This window comes from Peromyscus leucopus, unplaced genomic scaffold (genome assembly GCF_004664715.2).
Source record: "Peromyscus leucopus breed LL Stock unplaced genomic scaffold, UCI_PerLeu_2.1 scaffold_440, whole genome shotgun sequence".
Taxonomy (NCBI): domain Eukaryota; kingdom Metazoa; phylum Chordata; class Mammalia; order Rodentia; family Cricetidae; genus Peromyscus; species Peromyscus leucopus.
The window spans coordinates 226,762-251,580 of NW_023505333.1; the positions used below are offsets into that span (position 1 = coordinate 226,762).

Here is a 24,819-nt window from a genome sequence, read left to right on the forward strand (position 1 = left end):
CAGGAAAGTGCTCTACTTACCAGTACTGTTTTTTAACAGTGAATAGCAGGCACACATGAAGCAGTGTGGGGGTTCCCAAATGTGGGGCACATTACCCTCCAGATATGTGCCCTTCTGCATTCCTCTTTCGCAGTACGTGTCGTATGCCAGCTGTGGGATCTTGTCCAGCCTTTGGCATTCAGGGTTTGTCACTCACATTGCATCTAGTTTTGTTCCTCCAGAGATCGGAACTGATGCTGTGTGGCCCATAGCTCCCCTCATAACTTACGGTGGGGGCTGCCCAATGCCCAGAGCCCTTAGACCAGTGGGTCTCAACCTTCCTAACGCTGTGACCCTTTAAGACAGTTCCTCACGTTGTGGTGACCCCAACCATAAAATTATTTCGTTGCTACTCCATAACTGTAATTTTGCTACTGTTATGATTTGTAATGTAAATATCTGATTTGTGACTCGCAAACGGCTTTGCAACCCACAGGTTGAGAACTGTTGCCTTAGACTATCAAGCAGGGCATCCCACAAAGAGGCAGTTTCTCACTGTGTAATTTTTATATTTGTTTTGGGCGTGTTTTCATGTGGCTGCAGTCTGTGTGTCGGTCCCTGTGCCCATGGAGGCCAGAAGTCAGTCTTGGGTGTGACGTCTCAGGGGACATCTACCTTGTGGTTGTAGATTGGCCTGGAGTTGGCCAGTGAGCCCTCCGTCTTGTCTTCTGCTCGTCCCTGTGGAGGTTATAGCCAGGCCCAGCCTCTCACGTGGATGCCAGGGTTAACTCCGGTCCTCATGCTGGCCTGGCAGGGCGGTGACTTTGCTGACAGAACTGTCTCCCTGGCCGTCGTGCTGGATAAGTTTTGGGTCCAGCCATCCTTGCCTAGTGTTCACTGTTACCTGCGTTCTTACTGGTTTAGATGGTAGTGTTGCTGGCTCTGTCTGTCCAAGTGTCTGGATCATAACTGCATCTAGTGGGGTTTTTTAACTTTCGTTTTATAGTGTTTTGATTCTAAGACATGATATGCTCTGTAACTTCACACGGTTTTTATGCTTTTATGTACTCCTTTTTTCCCATTCATGTAAATGTAAGTGTTGCCCATTTATTTTAATTTTTTTTCCCTGGAAAATGGTAAGGGAGGAGGGCTTTGTGGATCGCTTTTTGCCTTCTGAATGAATTAAAGTCAAGAAACCTTCTGAAGATGTCCATCTGTATCGGCTTCATGACCTCTGGATGAAGAATTCAGTGAATAGCCATGCTTTCATTTTTCTTCTTCCTTCCTTCCTTCCTTCCTTCCTTCCTTCCTTCCTTCCTTCCTTCCTTCCTTCTTTCCTTCCTTCCTTCCTTCCTTCCTTCCTTCCTCCCTCCCTCCCCCTCCCTCCTTCTGTCCATCTGTTCATCTCTCACTCCTCAAAACTTTTCCTGTCGTGGGCCAGCAAGAAACTTGCCTCATTTAAGATGTCCTATCAATACCTGTTCCATGAGTAATTGGCCTAGGGGAGCAGTTATTCCTCAGAGATGTGCTCTTCTCTATTGATCACTCTGTGGGGAGAACTAATTAACTTTTAAAAACTGATCTATTAAGCATGGCTTGAAATTAACCAAGTTTCCCAGTGTAGTTTTGGTAGTAAAAGATTCCTAAAAGTGGTGTGTGGTGGTGGTGGTGGTGTGGTGTGCGTGTGCGTGTGTATCTGTACTCTGATCCCTTTAGTTCCTTCCGTGGGTGAATCAGCATTGCTACAAACACAGATGAATGCTAGGTAGAAGTTTTTACCTGAGGATTACAAAGGATAATTAGTTTTCAGAATGGAAGGATGGATGGAGACGGAAGGGAGTGGGGGCGGAAGGAGGCAGCCTGGGCATTGCTGATACCTCATTTTAACTTAGTCTGATGGAAGTGCAAACTGTTTACTTGTTTTTTTTTTTTTTTTTTTTTCTGGATTGTAACACAGGGCAGTCCCTTGTCACCCTTCCAATCATTGTGCCTTTCTACAGAGCCTTAGTCAGGAGAGCACAGTTTGGTTCTGGCTGCTGTGATCCATGGAGGGGGCCGCACAGCTCCTTCCTGTCCAGCTTGGGTAGCAACTCCAGTTTACCTGAGCCGGAGCTTTGGAAACTTGGGAGTGGGTGGATGGAATCCCAACGTGTGCTCAGCAGCCACTGGCTTCAGTCTTCTGTCTTAATGGTTTGCAAAACCTTTTCTCCTGTGAGGAGGGAATTTGAACTGTGCAGTTGTTCGAATATACTTCCCTCCCAATTTAGATATGTGAAACACTTGAGTGTGGAATTACATTTTTAAAGTTTTTGGTACTAGAAAGTGGGCAGTGGTAAGGAGGCAGGCTATGTGTCTTTTGCTCCTGAATGAATTAAGTTCAAGAAGTCTTCAAGAACATGGCTGGTCCTTCTTTTAAGTTTGACCAGAGAAAGGTCTGATTAACCCTGTACTATCCAGCATGTGAGAAGGAAGTCATTTAGTATTTTCCAAAGTGTTGATTTCCTTTTACATGCAAAGGAGTTCAAAGGAACTCCTATGAGACCTATTCTTCTGTACCTGGCTTCACGAAACATCAGAAGACGATTGTCTTAAGCTGTCTTTCTTAATTCCCAGTGACATGCTGACTGCTGTCAGAACATTTCCTGAAAGATGGGAAGGCTTCCTTGAGGAGGGGGTGTGTTGGTAGAGTGAACAGGACATAGTGAGTCAGGGGACTGAGCAGTGACTGATGTGTGGTGGCCCCATTGGACATTCCAGGAACAGGCTGCACCGAGAGCATGAGGCCAAATACAGAGTAGAAAGCTGCTGTTTTTGGTTGGTTTGTGGCTAGACTCTAAGCAGCTCAGAGGAAACGAAACAAAGCTGAGGTTAGAGCAGCCGTCTGGAGTCAGCGCAGCTGATGCCCCAGGCCAGCCTGAAGATCTTCTGTTTTATCTTGAGAGTAGGGTGAACATGATTATTTTTTTTTAAAAAACTCACTCATTGTGTAATCAGATGAAAACACTTCTGTTGCTGTGCAAAGCAGTGAAGTCACAGTAAGGTGGACAGAGCAGTGAGAGAGAGTTTGGGTTTGGATGATATGTTGTACTCAAAAGGCAGAAAGGGTGGAAACATTTTCTCACCCTTTCCTGCCAGAGCATACACAAAGCTTAAGAAAGCTCAGAGGCTGAAGTGCTTGCAAATGAGCAGAAACCCTACAGAGGTGGAAGGAAAGCGGATTCTCTAAGCTCAGGTCTTCACAGGCACACTGGGGCACGACAGTTTTAAAAACTGACGAGGATGCCCAGGTGCTGAGGGAGCCCACATGCTTGTATAACTGTGGCCAGGTGGGAAAACAGCCTGAGTGGAACCTTCAGGAAGAGGGTGGATGGTAAGCAACTGGCTTATTCCAAGTGATTTGTGACTCTGACCTTGAGAGGAAAGGGAAGGATGCCAGAGGTGTGCTGAATTGCCCCTTAGTCATCCACATAGGACATTTAGGGGTGGTCACCTGGATTTGGGGCCAAAGGAGAGAAATAGGTTAATCCTTCCCATAGTAGCTGGGGTGAGCTGGAGTGGGCAGAGGACCAGGCTCAGGAGCGGAGGACTACACTTAGGAATTTTTCACACTTCAAAGTCACGTGGAGGAGAATGACCCAGCAGGGGAGAGTGGAAGTAAGAAAGTCCAGGGAGGTGATGGAATGACAGGAGAGTCCGAAGGCAGGGAGGGAAGAAATTGTGAAAGGGAGAGAATTCTACTAAGGGGGTCAGTAAGATGGAGCCAGAACACTTTCCATCTGATTTAATGACATGGGCATCGCTAGTGAGACATTGGAGAATCTGCTGGGGTGTGCTGAAGCCACAGGGCATGTATAGTTTATAAGTTGTGAGTGGAAAGTGAAGACTTCTGCTAAGAATTGTACCTGTGTGTGTGGGGGGGGGGGGGCGGGTAGGGACCAGGGAGGTGGGGGGTCAGCAAGTAGAGCACTCACTGCTCTTCCAGAGGACCCAGGTTCAATTCCTGCCACCCACAAGGCAGCTCAGAACTGTCTGTAAACTCTAGTCCCAGGTGATGCAATGCCCTCCTGGTCTCTTCAAGCAGTAGGCACATATGTGGTGCATAGACATGCATGAAGGCAAAACACTAATATGTATATATTTAATACACACACACACACACACACACACACACACACACACACAGACACACGGAAGTGTGACAGGAGTAGGCAGAAAGCTAGAGTGCAGGTGGGTGTGCTGTGGTGGGTTCTCAGGACAGGTCCCACTCTTCTGTGGTGGCTCTCAGGACAGGTCCCGCTGTGCTGTGCTGTGGTGGCTCTCAGGACAGGTCGCTCTTCTGTGGTGGCTCTCAGGACAGGTCCCGCTGTGGTTTTAGGTTCCTAGTGTAGTAAGGCTAAGTAAGAGGACCTTGAATCTGGTAGGATGGATTTAAGGGCAGAGAAGTCTGAGGCAGTTTTTGTGGCCACGGGGAAGCTGTAATGAACCAACCATGGCACGGCTGTGGCTGCTCTTGCTGTCAGGGAGGGCAGACAGCCAAGGAGGCCATCATGCAGGACCAGGGCTGTGAAAAGACTGAGTAGCAGATGTGGCCAGGAGAGGCTAAACTGAGGAACTGGGTTTGGAGGGATGGGAGGTAGGTGGTGAGTGTGTTAATCCACCATGTGACTGTAATGAAACATGAACTAATTCACCTTATAAAGAGGTGAAGTTTGTTCTAATGGTTCAGAAAGTCCATCACAAGGATGGCTCTTTCCGTCACTCCGAGCCCAGGAAGAGCAGCCAACCGTGGAGGCACAAGGTGGAGCGAGCAGTGGGCGAGCAGCACCTTCGAGAATACACTCCAATAACTGAGGACTGCTTGTGAGACTACTTTCTGAAGGCCCCACCTCCTCTCAGCATTACACTGGAGGAATGGATCCGCTGGGAGCCATCCTCCACACTAAAAACAGCACGTCGGGAGTAGAAACGAGAGTTAGAGTCTGAAGAGACCGGTGACTAGACAAGCTGGAATAGGTCATACACTCTCAATCCTCTGCTGCAGAGGTGCCTCTTCCAAAGCTGGGGGAGGAGTCAGCATGGTCTCCCGGGGAGGAGTCAGCGTGGTTCTCTGGGGAGGAGTCATGGCCTCTGGGGGAGGAGTCAGCGTGGTCCTCTGGGGAGGAGTCAGCGTGTTCTCTGGGGGAGGAGTCAGCGTGATCCTCTGGGGGAGGAGTCAGCGTGGTCCTCTGGGGGAGGAGTCAGCATGGTTCTCTGGGGAGGAGTCAGCATGGTTCTCGTGTTCTCTGGGGGAGGAGTCAGCATGGCCTCTGGGGAGGAGTCAGCGTGGTTCTCTGGGAGGAGTCAGCATGGTCCTCCGGGGGAGGAGTCAGTCCTCCAGCGTGGTTCTCTGGGGGAGGAGTCAGCATGGCCCTCTGGGAGGAGTCAGCGTGGTTCTCTGGGGGAGGAGTCAGCATGGCCCTCTGGGGAGGAGTCAGCATGGTTCTCTGGGGGAGGAGTCAGCATGGGGGAGGGTCAGCGTGGTTCTCTGGGGGAGGAGTCAGCAGTCCTCTGTCGCCTCTGGGGGAGGGTCAGCGTGGTTATGTTGTACTTGGTGTCTGCAGCATTGCCCTAGTTTGGTGTAATCTTGGCTACTTATATTAGGTTTAGAATGATAGTGCTTGCTCATATTTGTTGAGGCACTATAACGCTAGCTCCTTTTTTGGGGATGTGTTGGTTAAAATAACACACTTTACTTATTCTGGGGTACACTGCTGGCACCGTGGTGGAGTTAAACAAGGAGAACACGTTCAACAGGATTTTAGATTCCTTGCCTGCCTGCCTGCAGGCTGCAGAAATATTTCAGCAAGAAGGCAGATGTGCCTAGGGAGGTGAATTAGGTTGCGGTCACAGCAAGACACATTGTGAGAGGGGGTGTTGGATACAGACAGCATACAGGAGCAAGGCTGCTGGGAGTGAGAGGGGGACCCCGGGCTGGGCATTGGAGCCATTTGGTTACAGCTAAGATTGAGGTCCTGGGGAGGCCACCAGTGATGGCGCTGGAGCTGGGGTGTGTGTGATTACCTGCAGAGGGCTCTGGAGGAGCGGGATTGTTGTTGCTTGGCTTTTTTTTTTAAATGGGGCAAGGCATTCTTAAACTTGCAGTTGGTAAAACAGAGCTGCTTTCCCCTCTTTGAGACTGAGAATATGAGGGCTTATATGTCATTCTTTTTGCTTATTTGTTCGTTTACATACATCATCATGCGTAGTCATGGGTTTCTCTGCGGTATTTCACTACTTAAACACAGTGTGCACTGATTCAATCTGACTTTCAAATTGCCCCTTCCTGACTGCTGATTAATCATTCTCTACATTCAGGCTCTCTGCAGTGGCTCCAGTCACTGGGGACGTAGGCATGTTCATGGGACCTACAGAAATTCAAGCTGGGGAGGAAGAGATTAAGAAGTACCTGGTTCTCTAACAGGGTAGGGCTGCTGTTGCAGATAAGGAGCGGCTGGGGGCCGAGGACGAGGCCAGCGCTGGCTGAGAGGCCTCGGGACTTCACCTGGCAGGTGTTTGTGACAGGTGCAGCTGTGGCTCCGTGGACATGGGCCGTGGCTCTCGTGGTCTCAGGTCCCATCAGCCTGGTATTAATAGTCTCTGAGTTCCCATTACAGGTTTGTCTGCTGCTTGTGGCCGGGGTGGCTCTCAGTCCCGGCAGCTGCTCCTTTGATAGCGACTGCAGCTTACTTGTGTGCTGTGCTGTGAATTTGCCGTGGACAAGTCCGTTTATTTTTAATAACTTTAGAAGTGTTTCTCCTTCACCAAAAATGTTATTCTCATTACAGGCATTTTTCTTGCAATTCCGAGTTTTCTTTCCCTGCAGTAAATTTGTAAATGATTTAAAGTGATAACAGCGCAGTTTTCCTCACTTACCTCACTGCACAGTTGTTGTTACCTTTGTGAAACTAGGGAAGAAAGACATTTTTAACAATGCTTATTTAACTGTTGAAGAATATAGAAGGAGGAGGAGGTTAACTGCCTTAGTTAGGGTTCCTGTTGCTGTGATGAAACACCACCACCCAAAAGCAATTGGAGAGGAAAGGGTTTACTTGGCTTCCACACTGTAGTCCATCACTGAAGGAAGCCAGGACAGGAACTCAAAATAGGGCAGGATCATGACGGCAGGAGCTGATGCAGAGGCCATGGGGAGCTGCTTACTGGCTTGCTTCCCCTGGCTTGCTCAGCCTGCTTTTTTATAGAACACTGGACACCAGCCCAGGGATGACACCACCTGCAGTGGGCTGGGCCCTCCCCCATCAATCACAACTTAGGAGAATGCCCTACAGGCTTGCCTACAGCTTGGTCTTATGGAGGTATTTTCTTTTTTTTTTTTTTTTTTTCCCCTTCCTTCTTCTTATTCTCTGTGTCTTTCACATCAATGCATCTCCATCTCAGTCATTTCCCTTCCCTTTGTTTTCACTCTTTAAAATAAAATTAAATTAGAGAAAGAAAAAAAAAGAGAAGGAAAAAAATCAGTCTCATCATGGAAGCTATAGTGTGGCATAGTGAGTCACACAGTAAACCCTTTTGTCCATATATCTTTCTTACAACTGTTCATTTCGAGAGTCATTGGTCTGGTTCGAGGCCTCTGGTTTCTGCTGCACTATTGATGCTGGGCCCTCACTGGGACTCCTCTTCTTATCCTGCTGTTGCCCTGTGTTGTGGAGATCCTGCAGCTTTGGGTGTGCAGGACTGGTCCCTTCATGTGCTCCTGCAGATCACAGATGGGGTGGATATTGGGGTGGGTCAACACATAACCCTGGTTCTGGGCCTGGGTAGTTGCAGGTTTGGTCAGCCTGCCAGCTCTCCTTGTCCTCATCACCAGGGTGAGCTCTCCAGCATTGCCCTGGCTAGTTCACACCTTGCAGCTGTGAACAAGAGGCAGGTCCGGTTCTCCTGCTTTCATGTCCTCAGGGTTGGATTCCCACACCTATACCTTCAAGGCCAGCTCTACTGTGTTGCCCAGGTGTGGCACTGGGTCCACTCTCCTGACTGCTGCAGCTGGTGATGAGCAGGGCCAGCTCTCCCACTCTAATGACCTCAGGGTCAGCTCTCCCACCTGCCTCAGGCATTGATTGGGGGATGGGGTGGAGAGAGCATGTCTCCCCTGCCCATGCCGCCACATAAATGGGAACAGCTCTCCCATGCTCACCACTATGGGTCTGGCTCACCCACACCTCCACCAGCAGAACTGGCTCTATTGTGCTGCCCAGTTGAGGTGCAGGGCCTGCTCTCCCGAGTGTTTCAGCAGGTCGGGGACGGGGGCAGCTCTCCTGCCATTGTGACCTCAGGGCCACCTCTTCCCTGTTCAGGCTGCCAAATACAGATGCGTAATGGGGACAGCTCTCCCATGCTCACAGCTTTGGGGCTGGCTCACCCACACTTCCACCAATGGGGTTAGCTCTATTTTGCTGCCCAGGAGAGGGGTAGTGCCTGTGGAGACATTTTCTTAATTGAGGTTCCCTTCTCTCAGATACCTCTAGTTTGTGTTGAGTTGACATAAAACTATCCAGTACATTAACCATAGGGTACATAGTCATGGTTAAGATTATTCTGCAAGGAATGACCAGACCTGTATTGTTTAGGCTGGTCCTGATTTAATGGCTGTGATTCTTCCATCAATTAATTGGCTACTGCCTTGTGATTTCTAATGTGGCTGGCCTTGCATAGCCCGCTCATGAGCACCTCGGCACTGGGTATGCTGGAGATAGCCAGGAGTGAATGAGAAGGTTTCTGCACGGATTCTGATGGTCCCAGAAAATGTGTGGCATGGATGTTAAAGCAAACGTGTGTGTGCCTTGTGTATGTCAAGACATATTTCATAAGCAGGAAACTGATACCCAGAGGTGTGCTGACTCTCCAGGATGACAGAAATTGGGAAGCACATCCCCATCTCAAAACTGTACCAGGCCAGAGTCTCATAAGTGTGGCCTTGTGTGTCAGTTGTGGCATGGTCTTGTGGTCCCATGGAGTGTTCCTTATCCTTCTCATACCTGCCAAACAAAGAAGCTTCCAGAACAGTTACCTGTAATATTATATAATATTGTATGATAATGTAGTATTATATTGATAGTATTATAACAATTACCTGAAGGTCCTTTTTAACTCCATCCTAGGAAACCAGGACACAAGCTGACCTGGTGTCTTCTTCGAGTTGTCTTGTATCTAGACCATCAGACTTTGAGTCACTGACCCCTCTTCAGAATGGCTTAAATGTTTTATTTGCTTATGAAGACTTAAGATGGAGTGAAAAAAATTAAAGATGGAGAAGCCACTTTGAAAGGTTGCTGCTTGCTCTAGATTCTACTTGCTCTAAATTAATTTCATTTATTAATTAGCTCCAATGATGCCTATAAACTGCTAATCTTAGAACAGTAAAAAAAAAAAAAATGGCATTCAAATTGGAGCCATTTTCATTTCCCAGAAGGGAGCACCGAATGTGGGATTCGTGGTCTGTCTCCCCCTCTGAGGCGCTGCTCCCCTCCTCCACCCTTCCCACCCCCTTCTCAGTTGCTTTCCTTCAGCGTCCCTCAGCCCTCTCCTGTCTTCCTGCAAAAACAGTTTGTACTTGGCTTTATTTTTGCTGCTGGAAGGACAATTCTGGATGATAGTTTGACTCAGGATTCTGGAGTTCATTAATTTCTTGTCATTTAACATTAGTCTTTCTTCAAGCAGTCTGGCTAAATAGTCTCACAGGCTTCTGATTAAAATCTTTTTTTTTTTAAATGTATTCTTTTCTTTATTAAGAAATACCAACCACAGATCCCCCTCTCCTCCCTCCTCCGCTCCCCTCCAGCTTCCCTCCCAACCCACTCTCCTCCCCTCCAAAAAGGTAAGGCCTCCCATGGGGAGTCAGAAAAGCCTGTACATTCAGTGAGCAGCAGGTCCTCCCCTCCAGCTCAGTTGCACAGGCTAGCAGATGTTCCACCATAGGTAGTGGGCTCCAAAAAGCCAGCTCATGCACCAGGGATAGATCCTGATCCCACTGCCAGGGGCCCCTTACTAAGACCAAGTTACACAACTGTTTCACTTATGCAGAGGGCCTAGTCCAGTCTCATGCAGGTTCAGCAGCTGTTAGTCTAAAGTTCATGAGTGGGAACTAGTTTGGTTTGGTTGTCTCAGTAGATTTCCGCATCCTGCTCTTGATGCCCCTTGCTCATATAATCCCTCTTCCCTCTATTTGACTGGACTCCTGGAGCTCAGCCTGGTCTTGGCTGTGGATCTCTGCATCTGCTTCCATCAGTTACTAGAAGAGGCTCTATGATGACAAGTAGGGTATTCACCAATCTGATTTCCCGGAGTAGGCCAGACAGTGACATTGTGAATTTGCAGACGAATGGATGGAACTGGAAAATATCATCCTGAGTGAGGTAACCCAGACACAGAAAGACAAATATGGCTTGTACTCACTCATAAGTGAATACTAGATATAAAGCAAAGGATAACCTGACTACAACCCACAGCTCCAGAGAAGCCAGCTAACACGGAGGACCCTAAGGGATGCATAGATTCCCTGGGAAGGGGAAATAGATGAGATCTCCTGAGTAAACTGGGGGTGGGGGGAGCAATAGAGGGTAGGGATGGGGAAGAGAACGTAAGGGAATGTGATGGTCGAGCTGGAACAGGGACAGAGTGGGAGAGCAGTGAAAGAGACATCTTGATAGAGGGAGACATCATGGGGATAGGGAGAAACCTGGTGCTAGGAAGTTCCCAGGAATCCACAAAGATGAAATTAAAATTCTGAAGGGCCATGATGATGCTGGCTCTGGGCTTGGGCCACGCGTGGGCTCCTTTAATTACTTGACTGATTTGGTGTTAAAGCTGAGGCCTCGCAGCCTGTTCCGAAGAAAACCACACTGGTGGTACAGTTTGTTTCCGTGCTCTTCCAGCTGCTTCATCCTTCAGAGCTTGGAGTTACAGGAGATAGGAACCAGCTCAGCAGGGGATCCATCCCCAGTGGGAAGGGCTGTCGGCTTGTCAGAGAGTGCAGTCTGCCTGAGTGATTAAGCAGCATGTGGCTGTGAGGAAGTGGCCTCTAAAAATAGCTGGTGAGCAGTCCACAGACAGGTCCAGTTCTAACTCTGGAGCCCCTGGCCAGGAGGACTAGTAGTCACGGTTCTCTAGCAGGAAAGGGCATGCTGGGTGCCCTCTACCTCTGGGAGCGCCTTAGGTCTTTTCCCTTCAGTGTATTTTATGCATGGATTGAAGAAATCAGAATGGCTGAGGACAAAGGTATATGTATATATATGTGTCTGTTGTTTGGATTAAACAGGGGCTTAGGCCCGCTGACAACTTTCTTGCCTTATTTTTAGCTCTGCTCTGTTCAGATTTGTTGGCGAAGTGCTTTTAACATTTTTTCCTGAATTTCTGGAGAGGTCGACTTTTCACGTGGCTGCTTTTTCATGGAATAATCTTTTCTCATAAGAATAGATTTGCTGTCCTAACTGAGTCTGCCTCAATATATTCTGCTACCACAAATCACATTTTTATAAACTATAGTCTGATGTGTCTGTTACAACGAACCTAAGGAATTGTGTGTTCAGATTCCTTATAAAAATGTGGGAACTTAAGGGTTATGTAAATCTAGTCTTTAATTAGTGAGCATGCTTGGGTCGAGCAGGTTTACCTTATATGGAAATTGACCTACTTCATGTGAAGCAGAGGGTAAAAAAAAACAAAATAGACACTAGAATTTTTTTTCTTAAATTGATGCTTTCATATCCTTAGTGTGTTGATTTCCTTTTTTATATGTATCTTTTTTTTTTATAAGCAAAGATTGTCTTTTGTTAGTTAAAACATAGGTATCCACTAGGTATGTTGAAACTCTGTATAATGAACTGTTGTTTTGGAAACTTTAAATGCTTTGTTTAGCATCAGTGTGAATGCCCAGCACAGTGCCTTCTAACCCTCACCTACGAGACTGGTCTGTAGTTTACTTGCTGGCAAGGGAGTCCCAGCCTGCGGTGGCCTTTTGTCCCAGTTCACTTTGGAGAGTCTTTTTCTTCTGACTGCTGGGACCGATGCCCGAATGGCAATGTTCTGTTCAGTACGTGTGAGAACATTTTCTTATGTGGACATCATTTTGATGAGGCAGCATGGAAGAGAGTGAACCCCGTTTAATTTTCATTTTGGAAAATGAGTTTGCCATATTCTTAACTCTAGGAAACCCCCTTGGTGACTGCATTTTTGGATATGGGGCCAGAAAACCAGATGAAGATTGACTTAGATTTATTTTGATCTAAAAAGATGGCAGCAAATGCTAGATGTCCTTCCAGAATATTTTTGTGATAACGTCCTGGTTTTGAATTTGTTTGTGGAGTCTGAAACCCTTGGGAAGGGTTTGCTTGACCACACTTCCTTCACTTGAGTAAGGAATAGGATCTGCCCCTGGGGACCGGGCACAGCACATTTACAAGGGGGACAGGCCAAGCATGTGTGGTGTGCTCCAGAAAGGGGCTGGGTCCTTAGCTCCTGCGCAGTGTCCTTCAGGAGCATGCTCAAAGGAAAGGCTGTGAAGGCCAGCAGGGTCTGTGAAGGCCAGCTCTCCTATGGCTCGATGTTTTTATCTTTATGGAACTAACAAGTATTTAATAGTAATAAGGTTAAGATGCCAGAGTAACACACTGTTTGACATTGTAAGGGATAAGGTATTTTTAACAATTTGCTATTTTAGTTAATGAGGAGCAATGGAAAGATGGTATCTGTGGCAACGTCCAAGAGCAGATACAAGAACCCAGTTTACTCTAGTTTTATCTTCATTTTAAATGACAGCTTAAATTGGAGGCGTATTTCACTTTTTAATAAGATTTACTTTTGTTTTTTACTTATGGGTATAGCCACATCAGTTCACATTCACGTAGAGGCCAGTGACGTTGGATTCCTCTGGTGCTGGAGTTACAGACAGTTGTAAGCCTGATATGGGTGCTGGGTACTGAATACAAGAACAATATATACTCTTGAACACTGAGCTGTCTATCCAGTATGTATGTATTTGCACATTATAGAAAAGTAGGAAAGATTTTCCCCCGTATATATAGCTTAGGGGAAGATGTCTTCATGCTTATAAAAGTGTAGTCAACTAAACCCAAATACTGCCACTGAGTCTGTGGTCCCCTCCTGTCCCACAGGACTTAGCCATCTTTCCCCTTATTTTGAAAAATTGCAGCGACAGCTTATTTTGTATTGTTTTGATGATTTATGTGATTCCTTATGACATATAAAAATACTGGAAACCGTGTTTCCCCAACAATAAAATGTCCTCTTCCAGAGGATGTGGGTTTGGTTTCAGCACCCACATGGTGGCTCACAGCCAGCCACAGCTCTAGTTCCAGAGGATCTGATACCCTCTTCTAACCTTCAAAAGGACCAAGCACTCAGATGATGCATGGATGTACATGCAGACAAAAATACTTGTACACATAAAATAAAATAAGTCTAAAGAAAGAATAGCCTTTTAGCATGTACAATTTCAATTTTCGTTTCTCTCCGAGCGATGCATTGGAAGTATTTGGTTGCCTGAAGCCACTAGTGTTCTTCTCTTAGAAGTCTGTGTAGAGGCAGGTTCTGGGTAATCTGATGGAGGTGGAAGTCGTGAGGGTTCCCCCTGACATGCAGTGCTGATGTGGATGAACGCCTTCATCTTTCCCCTGGAACAGATGAAAGATTCCTGTCCCCAAGAATTCAGTGGTTTGCAGGCAGGCAGTGCCCGTGTAAGGGATAGTGGAGATATTTAGGGGAATAATCCTGGGACCTGCCTTGGGCTGACTGGGCATGACAGATGACTTACCATATGAGGAACAGCCACACGGAATGAACATTGTCCTGCTTAAGCTTCTAGAAACACCTGCAGAAGTGTGGGAAAGTTGCCATGGGGGTGACATGTAGCAGTCCTTGTGACAGCTGTGGAAGAACCCGCCATGCCAGGTACTGTCCTGCTGTGTTGGTAGGATGGAGAAAGGTTTCCTTTTGTACATGGCATTTGGGATATGTGGTAGTTAAGGATATTTACTTAGACTTGTGGAATATAGCACTCCTTTTTAAGAGGAATTTGCACGTGATGGTAGCTTTTTGAACAGTATTGACTTTTTATAGCTACCATCGACTTTGGTGGATTCTGTTTGTTTTGACCATAGAAGACTATTCCTAGGAGGATATAAGGCACACCAAGCATAGAAATGCATGATGAATTGCCCTCGGTGAGCGGCAGTTTACAGAGCGGTTTCCTGCATGAGCGCCTGTTGGCAGGCCTGTTTTCCTGCTCCCCACGCCCTGTTGGACCTCCTGAGGAGGGGGTGGAATTGTGCTCCATTTCATCTTTTGTCTGTGATTTATGTTTCTCTGCCTCCTCCCCTCACTCACCTTCCTCAATATTGAATGATTTTAGAGGAATTTACTTTCTTTCTGTGGCAGTTACCATGGTTTAGGGTGATATACTGTATAAATAGGCTAAGAAATAAGATCCATCTGCATTTCAGTTCATTAAGTAAGTTGACATGTACTGGACTTCACAGGCTATTGGCTGGGATTTTGAGAGTGTGCTGCTGTGGGTTGGCAAGAGACATTGCTCCATAAAAAATATCCACCTACCAGCACCAGGAAAAGACAGCATCCAGTGAAGGAGCTGGCAGAGTTGGGGTACCATGAAGATGAGCATAACTAAAGGGATTAGCCATGCAGTAAAGAAAGCCACAGAAGTGGAAGAGAAAACAAAATGTCTGTCCCAGTGTCTGTGACATTTGCTAAAGATTTGGGTTATTGGATCATAATGAGAGAATAATAGCTTTGACTAGTTGGAAAGTTAAAGTTTCGGACCATGCAAGATGACAGTGACAAATATCAAACTGGGGCCAGTCTTTTCCTTGATACGGGAAGGAAAGAACATGACATTTTAGTCGTGTTTATGACGTACGTGTCTGCTACTTAGCACAGGAGGCAGGGCACATGTGGCCATGGGACACAAAAGTGTTCTTATGAAGACGGTTTTTATGAAGGGCTTGGAAGGAAGTATGTGCTCTGCCATCGTATTTAAAAAAAAAAAAAAACAGCCCACCAGGGATTTGTTTCTGCTCAGAATTAAGATTATTTAAATATCGTAATTAAGTTTAATTACAAACTTCTTTGTGTTCAAAGTGATTGTTTTGTGTAATGCACTTTGAGAATTTAAGAAAAACCTGTTTCTAAAGTGATCTTTAGTCAAATCACTGTCAAAAGAAATGAGTGGGAAAGGTGGCATTCAGCCGATGGTTTCTTCTTCTGTGGTGACACTTTGCATTTTTTTTTTCTCCAAACAGAAGCAAAGCATGGAGGACACAAGAATGGGCGGAGAGGAGGGATTTCCGGAGGCTCCTTCTTCACATGGTTCATGGTCATCGCGTTGCTGGGTGTCTGGACGTCTGTGGCCATCGTGTGGTTTGACCTGGTGGATTATGAGGAAGTTCTAGGTGAGAGTTAGGCTATGATCTCTCTAGTGGATTTGTGAGAAGGAAAGTGGTAGTCCGTGGTAATTGCCACGGCTTGTTAATACCTCTCTGGTATTATTACTGACTGTAGCTTTCCATTGATTCTTGATAAAGTAAAAAGAAAAGGGTGCATTACTAGGGCTGCCTGGGAGTAGTGGCCTTGATTTTTGACAGTTTTTCTTTGCAGGTTCTCTATTTATTGTGGTATGTGGAAGTTCCTATCTAAACAAATGTTGTTAAATTCATTTTCACTATTTTCTGTACTTTCTATTTTCTATTTAATTTTGTTATGAGTTTTGAAAATTTAGATCATGAACTGCTTCCTTTAGTGGGCTTAGACTTGAGATCTCAGTCTGTAGCCAGGCTGGGCCCTATAGTGTTCTTCTGCCATGGCTTCCAGGGTTCACAAGGAGCACCTGCCATGGCTGTTGAGACAGGAGTGTGTGTGCACACAGATGTGTGAGTGCTAAGGTGACTGCTGCTGACTGCACGGGCAGGTGTGTGTCTCCATGCTCTTGTAGGAAGTTCCTGGGGGTATTTCTAGTAGCATCTCACTTTTTTCCCTTTCTCTTCATATAATCACTAAAGTTAAAATTTTTATCTAGGTCCCTATGTGGGTGTCTGCCATGTGTGGGTACCCACAGAGGTCAGAATTGGGCAGTGGATCCCTTGGAGTTGGAGTTACAGGTTCATGAACCACCTGATATGGATGCTCAGAACTGAACTTGGGTTTTCGAGAAGAGCAGAAAGCACTTTTAGACACCTAGCCATCTCTCCAGTCACACTGAAGTTTTTAAAAATGATTTGTTTTATATTGACCACTTTTCATTTCCATCTGTTTTACAAATGGAGAGAAATAACATAAGTTAAATATTGTAAACACCGGAAAATCTACAATTCATTGGTTTTTAATATATTCATCATTTTGCACGATCATCATCATCCAATTTTAGAACGTGTCTGTTATCCATTCTTCCCCAGACATTCCCTCCTCCCTCAACATTTTGACTTTCTGGGGTGATTTTGTGGGTTCTGAGCATAGCATAGACATGCGTGTGGCCTTGTGAGGTGCCTGCTATGCTCAGCATCATTATATGTGTGAGGTTCAGAGTAACACTCCATCCATCATACGGATATACCACACTCTGTTTATCTAGTAGCCATCGATGACGATCATTTGGTTTCACTTTTTGGCAGTTATGAACTATGGCTTCCCTCTTTAATAATCCTTAAGTGGATTATTAAAGACTGGTTGGTGAGAAAGTACACATGTGTTAATGTTGTGTTGAAGACCCACCCACTTCCCCTAGCCCTCCTGTGCCGTCATAGATTGTTGCCCTTTCTTAGGGGAGAGGAGAAAAAAAAATAACACAGTCTGTCTACGTATGATCTGTCACTCACTGATGTTTGTCTCCCTTACTACCTTAAGGAAAGTGTCTTCAAACAGATGAATAAATTAAACGAACTTTAGCTTGGCATAAGCAAAAATATGATTTTCATTAACTTACAGTACTATGTTGCTAGGTAATATGTGTACCTTTAATGATAAATAATAATCTTCATGTTTTTTGCATGCATGCAGCCAAAAAAAGGACTTCCGTTATAACTTATCAGAGGTACTTCAAGGTAGGCAACTGGAGATGCATTTTAAGTGTACTGCATCTGTCTCTAAGACCTCATCCTTACTCTACTGACTTAGGCATCTTCATCAAGAACGTAAGTGGCAGGACCAGCTTCCCCTTAGAAGGCTGTCAGGAAGGGTGCAGCCTTTCAAATGGTATTAAGTACTACGCTATTGATAGTCTTGACTTACAGGCTATTCCTTTCATTTTCTTAAGAGGAAGGATAATGTCTTCATCGCTGCATCTTACTGGATGCATTCATGCTGGTTTTCTTGTGTGTGTGTACTAAGCAGACTTTCGTATAGCAAAACTGGAGCCAGTGAGTTGGGGAATTTTGTTCTGTACCAAAATTCCTGCCTGCCCTTAGGCAATCTTGAATGTACTTTGAATTAAAGAACTGGAAACAGTATTTACTGCCAAATGTTTTTCATAAGAATGCTATGTTTTTGCTTTAAAGTATTGCTGTGTACTATGTTTTTCCCCCATAGTTTTGTCCAATGATGAATTATAAACCATGTTGATTTTGGAATATTTTTTAGGGTATGGTCTATTAGACTCATTTGAAATGCTAAACCTGTAGACAGCACCCTGAAAGTGTTGGCAGAGCACAGCCAGTGTTGAGGAGGCTGAGTGAACTTGGCTTCTCACCATTTCTCTTTTAAGCCTTCCCCTTTTTTCCTTAATTAATGGGTGTCCAGTGTCTGGGACATATTTAAATGGGTGACCATAAATTTTTCCATTGTCATTTCAAGAAGCCTCCAGTTTTACATACTTCCAGAACAGCCCCCCACTTAAGCTGATGCATGCTTTTTTGTTGTTGTTTGTAATTTATTATTAAGTATCAAACAATTCATCCTTGACTCCATAAGGTTCTTATGCTCTCTGTTGACTTATTTATATTTTATCTTTATTTGAAGCTTAGCTTGCATTCATTGTTGATAGTTAAATGAAACATCAAATTTTATGCATTTGTTCAGCTGTTAGAAATGGGTTGATTTTTTTTATATGTACCTATTTTTATGTAAAATATTTTGAATCGAATAGTAAGATTATTGTGAAGTGATAGGATCAGGATATTCCCAAATCTTTAGGGGAAATACCCTCTCACTTGTATGTTAGGATTTGTTAGCTACAAACTTCTTGAATCTGTAGGTGACCCCGCTGTGAGTTTTTTGGTAATTATTCTTACAGTTCTGATTTGCAGAGTAAAAAGAGAGGAAATAAGTAACATTTATGATGTCTAAAAACTACAGTGAGAAGTGGTTCATTATTAAATTTGTTTTCTCTTTTCCTGTGTGTATCATTTCTCTCCTGTTGTAGGAAAACTAGGAGTCTATGATGCAGATGGTGATGGAGACTTTGATGTGGATGATGCAAAAGTTTTATTAGGCAAGTACATTCTTTCCTTCTTTTGTTAGAATGAGTTAAGATACTGAAGTCAAAAAATATTTTTAATATTCTTTAATGTTAGATGTATTATATATAATAAAGTACATATAATGAAGTATAATAATAAAATGATTATTACTTTAATAATTATCCACAGAAACTGTAAATCTTTTATGGAAGTTATTTTCAACGTAATATTTTGTTTTTGTTGATATACTAAATGGCCACTTTTTCATTTTGACTTTTCAAATCTCTTTTGTAAGTGAGCATGTAGTTCTTGCATATTAACTTTTAACAATTAGAACTTCATTTGTGTTTTCAGATTTAAACATTTCATAGTATGAACTTAATGTTCAGAGATATAGATAATGTCCTCATGTGTTTTCAAATGAGGAACAGATTTTTTTAAAAAGCATCATTTGACATAATTTATTCTGAATTTCTGATGTCAGTTTCTCCATTGAGATACTTATCAGGGCCAGCTTGGCTTAACTTCCATAGTGAGACCAGATGGGGCAGCATGCTCAGCAGAATATGACCATAGATGAAAAAATACATTTTCGTCTGGCATAAGCTAATTTTGAAATAAAACCATGGCAATAAATATCTTTAATGTCCTATTCATGTTTAAAATTTTACATTAAAATATGAACTAGTGGTCTTTAATCACGGTTTCCTTTCTTTGGCAGTCTTGGGCTTCTCTTCTGTCTTTGTAATCACATTACCAGCTAGGTGTTTCTTAAAATAAAGATTGGTATTTCCTCATTGTTTTAAAACACTGTCTTACTAGAAAGGATAGTGCTGATTTGAAATATGCATATTTTTGTGTAATATAGCCTGTTATTTCTGGTTTTAAGCAGCTCATTTCTTTTTCTTAGTATGAAACAATATGTACTAAAGCTTCATATCAAATTATTTAGCAAACAGTAGCTATGGCCTGATATTATATGTGTACTAAGTTTAATAGCCTGCCAGCTAAACTGTTGAGTATATTTCTGATCTTGAAGACCTGGGGAGGCGTGGAGCAGTTCAGCAGCTTTCAGAGTTTAGATATCACCTCCTTTTACAACAGTTCTAAATGTGAAAGTTTTAGTTGTGGTCAGCTGTAAGCCAGCTTGTGCCTCAGCTCTGCTGCTGTTTCCTTCTCCATGCGTAGTGGGAGGTAGTGTTTGCTGTGTACAGTGGCAAGTGCACTGTACAATTTTCAGGATAGCTCTTGATTTCATCTCAATGGCATCATTTATATTTAAATCAGAGTTTCAGTACATACATTAAATTCTCAGGTGACCATAGTTTTAGGCATGTGAAATAAAATCATGTACAATGTAATATGTGAGGGTGATTGAATTTTTTTGCTATGAGTGGTTTTATTGTTCTAAGATACTACTTTAAATGGATTCTGAATAGTGAAGCTTTTAAAAGCTAATTTCATAGGAATCCTGTTGTATTTTTTAAATATTAATAACTTGAGTGTGTTTTGGATTAATATAAAAATTGCATATAAACACACACACACTTACACATGCACACTGAAATTATAGACCCAAAGTGTATACTGCCTCAGTGGACTTCTGTACAGTTAGGAAAGTCATTTGGAATGGAAACTGTGTGGCTTCACATGGGATTTTACACTTTCACTAATGGCTATATATTTGTGTACTAAATCACCACCCAAAATGAAAAATCCATGACAGAGTTATAACTAGACAATCAACTTGTTTTGGATTCTAAGAGGTATTCTAAGCTGGGGGTTTTAACCACTTTTAAGATGTTAATTAACTTTAACGCTGGGGATTGCCAGTTGTAGGTAGACAGAAACGGTGTGAGCAGCTGTTTCCTCCTAGGCGAGCGTGCCAGGAGGTGGAGCCCAGTGTGGGAGACCTCCTACTGAAGCTGTGCTCTGTACGGGTCTCAGCTCTTACTTGGCTTATGAATATAAAGATGACTCCCAGGCCCATTGCCACTGTCACCATGCACTGCCAGGTGTTTCTTCTCTGCACCAGTACAGCTTTTAGCTCTGCTTGACTTGGGCGACTCCGGTTCTTTTCTCACTCGAGGGAACTAAAGCTCAGCGTGCTGCAGTTCCTTGCAGGTGTCTACAAAGACAGAACCTGGTCCAGTGTTGAGATGCCCTGTGTGATGGGGGAGCGGTTACAGAGCACGCATTGCTAAGAGGCCAAGCCTGCTTTCCTTCCTATTGGGATAGTTAAGATTAACGCAGGAAGCCAAGGCGAGGGAGGGAGGGAGGAGGGCTGACGTTGCAAAGAGGCACAGAAATGTATGTGTTAAATTTCCGCAGACTTGGCATTTATTTCCTACATTCCCTCTCCCCTGCCCCTGCCATTTGAAGTCTAAATCTAAATCATACCAATTTGTGGAAATATACATGTTGCTTTCTTTTAACATTTTAAGCAACACCTCCCCCCAACCTTGAATTGCAAGTACAGAAGTATGAGTAAATCAAGACCAATAGCTGTTACTGAGTTTACTAATTCTCGGTCTCCTGATATACCTTGAAAATGTACAAATCCTGCCTTTGGAAACAGGAAATTATAATTTCCTACTGTTGGGACCAAATTGTTTAAAATGCAAATGATTTTGGTTTCAGTTTCTTAGTGAAACTTTTACATACACACATATATGCAACAACAATTAAAAAGGGGCAGTGAGGGCGACTGGAGAGATGGCTCAGAGGTTAAGAGCACTGACTGCTCTTCCAGAGGTCCTGAGTTCAATTCCCAGCAACCACATGGTGGCTCACAACCACCTGTAATGAGATCTGGTGCCCTCTTCTGGCCTGCAGTCACATATGCTGCATACATAAAAAATAAATATATCTTTAAAGAAAAAAAGAGGCAGTGAATTTGAAAGACAGCAAGAGGGTGGGGCAGCAGTGGGAGGGCTTGGAGGGAAGACAGGGAAGGGAAAAATGATGTTAATTGTTTTCTTAATCTCCAAAAAAAAAAAAAAGTATTTCCACGTACTGTCAGTAGTAAATGGTCCCAGGACTCAGTGTGGAGGGGAACTTCCTACAGCACCCTCACTTGAGGATGCACGCCTGCCCCTTGTCCTGCAGCCAGCATCTAGTGGACCCATGGCAGATGTGGTGCAGCGCCACGGGCAGCAGTCCCTTGTGCATGTGCCAAGTGTAGACTGGAAAGAGATGTGAGGCCATAGTGGGGAGCATGGAACTCACCAGCATTTAATGCACTCACCCTACTGTTGGTTTGGGGTGACTCTTAGGTTCAAAAAAAGGCCTTCCCAGAATAGTTTTTCTCTTCAGATTGGTGTATTCCTCTTCTGAGAACTATAGATGCAGAGCTTTGAGATGGATTAGTTGGTGAACCTCATGCACAAACATGAGGAGGACCTGAGTTTGGATCCTACAGGTGCAGAAGCTCATTCCTCATCAGGAGGTGGAAACAGGAAAGTCCCTCAGGGTTTGCTGTCCAGCTCTTCTAGCCTAGTCAGTGGTCTCCTTGTTTCATGAGAAACCCTGTGCTGGGTCCCTCTGAACCTGCCTGGACTCTCACATCCAGTGCAAAATCACTGAACCTCAAGGCATCCCAGGCTCAGTACCAAGTCATGAAGAAGATGCTTGACATCCTCTTCAGACTACCCCATGTGCGCACAAGCATAATACATACACATACACACCCACACAACTACAAGCTGCTTGGGTCACTGTCCAAATATCTGTTGCTCAGTTCCACCTGCCATACTGAAGCCCAGAAGTTTCCTATTTTATATGTAGTAATGTGAAGCACTTAGAGCACATTGGAAAACAAAATAAAACAGTGTTTTCTCTAAATATACAGTGGTAGTATTACAGTTGGGGAGAAGAATCTTTCTCACAGTTCTTGGTGGAAAACAAAGGTCTTTGTTTATAGCATTTGGAGGCTTAAGTTCCCTGAAAAACACCCGGAGCTTGTCAAACATAATTAACTACCAGCTGCAAATTTGTGGTCCCCCCCCCAAAAAAAAAAAAAAAAAACCAAAAAACTGATAGGGTCTAGTTCTTCTGTTGACAAATGCAGAGATGTTCATTGTAATCTTTCTGACTTCAGCTAGCAAGCGTTCTGTTATCTCTTGTGTGTCAGTCTGTCTGGGCTACATGGAGAAAATTGTGTGTTGTAGAGCCTGGAATGACCAGGCTTTGGTTACAAAGCTCCAAGGTTCTGAGGTTCATACTCTTCCTGTTGGAACTGCCATTTGCTTTTCTTCCTCAAATTGCTGGGCTGTTCAGTGTGCAGTGCACTGATTTGATATTTTCAGAGTCTTTCCCTTCCCCTGGCCATTTCCCTGCTGGAGAAAAACATGACGATTTACACATTGATTTCTTCTATTCGGGGCCCTGTTTTGCCGCAGTGCTTAGAAAACAGCAGACATGCCGGGCGGTGGTGGCGGCCTTTAATCCCAGCACTCGGGAGGCAGAGCCAGGAGGATCTCTGTGAGTTCGAGGCCAGCCTGGGCTACCAAGTGAGTTCCAGGAAAGGCGCAAAGCTACACAGAGAAACCCTGTCTCGAAAAACAAAAACAAAACAAAACAAAACAAGAAAACAGCAGACACCAGGAGTCTTTGCAGTAAGAGCTCCACCTCTCATGTCTGAGGGGAAGAGCAGTTAGGGATGTCCCCCTGCGGCTGACTGCCAGAGCCTTCCGCAGAGGTTAGAGGCAGGCAGGCAGAGAGGATGATTAGCCGCTGGTTTTAACTATTGAGCAGACTTGGAGGGCCGTGAGTCAGTGGTACGAGTGCTATTCCACTAACCGGTTTTAGGAGCTTGATGTGCATTACATATTTGCGTGTCTGGATGCCCCCCTGAGATGCTGCAGACTCGAATCCTGGTGGCTTGCTTGCTCAGAGCACCCACGGTTTACTCCAGCGTGGATCAGCTCTGGTTCATCACTGAGCAGTTTGGAGGTTTGTTCTCTGGTATTTCTGTTCACTCTTCCTATCACTGTGTACAGAGTTTGGTGACACATTTTACCCGTTTTGACACCCGAGGCTCCAGTGGGAAAGAGGTAAAACTGCGGAGCTGGGAGGAGCGTGAGGTCGGTGGGGTGGATGGAGACTCGAAGTGTGCTTCTTAGCTGATTTCTTTACTTTCTACATTACCTTTCCGTAAGCCTGTGACCACGATGCACCTCCCTTTTAAGATCGCGCTGCCTAAGCTTAACCTTTTCCACCTAACTGGTCTTCTCGTTTTCTCTTTCTCTCTTCCTTTATTCTTATGTAGGCCTGACCAAAGATGGCAGTAATGAAAATATTGATTCTCTTGAGGAAGTCCTTAATATTTTAGCCGAGGAAAGTTCAGATTGGTTTTTGGTTTCCTCTCATTTCTCTATGATATAATGACTCCTTTTGAAATGCTAGAAGAAGAAGAAGAGGAAAGCGACGCTACAGATGGTGTTGATGGTACGTCGCAGAATGAAGGGGTTCAGGGAAAGACCTGTGTCATTTTTGGATTTGCATAATCAGTAACTTCAGGGAATGAAGGCACTGGTTGTCGAATGGAGCAGCCTCCTCCTCCTCTATCTTTGCTTATGCAGGGCTCAACATGTGGGGCAGTTGTGACTTCATGATAAATGTCAACCATGTGATCCTGCCCAGTCCAGCCACTTAGCTAAGCCTCGCTTGGCTCCTTCCGTGCCCAGGAAGGAGGTGGCTCCCCTCATGCCTGTAGCTGTTCACGGAGTGCACCGGAAGTGATGTTCTTAGCATAATTGGTTTCTGTATCGTTTGATTTCCACTTCTGTATTCACTAAACTGAACTGGGAATTGTGTTGTAGTTAACCCTTGACGCCTGTCTTCCTAACACTCCGATGGTAATTCTAAGGGGAGTGATTCTCAAACTATTCCTGGCATGACTAACAACGTTAAATGCTTCTCTGTTGATCTCTAACTTGCCTGCTGTATGGTGATGGCTCTTTAAGAAGCTGGTACATTTTAATCTGTAATTTGTTTAAGTTCATTGACTTGTGATATAAGTTCCTACAAACTTATTAAAGTTCTGTATTAATGGTGCTTTTGATATAATTTGAGAATAATCCCATGTTTTTGCCTGAGGGTAGTGAAGTTTCTGAATTTAGATACTAAACAGGTCTGAATATGTCTATTTCTGAAATCAGAATTTATTTTAAATTTCATTTTCAAATATACATACAGAGAAGGTATTTGTATTTTTTTTTTTAAGGTAGGCCTATTATAAGAAGGGGAAGTGAATGTGCGTCTTACATTATGTTATACATATTAAAACTATCTATCCTGAATTAGTCTTTTCCATTTTTTCCTTTCATTAACTTATTAGCTGTTGATTTCAGGGTTAGGTATA

The 24,819-nt window shown here is 44.3% G+C and overlaps 1 pseudogene; it reads left to right on the top strand.

The window, feature by feature from the left end:
• LOC114699442 overlaps window positions 1–24,819 on the top strand; it is a 59,657-nt pseudogene that overhangs the window by 26,772 nt on the left and 8,066 nt on the right.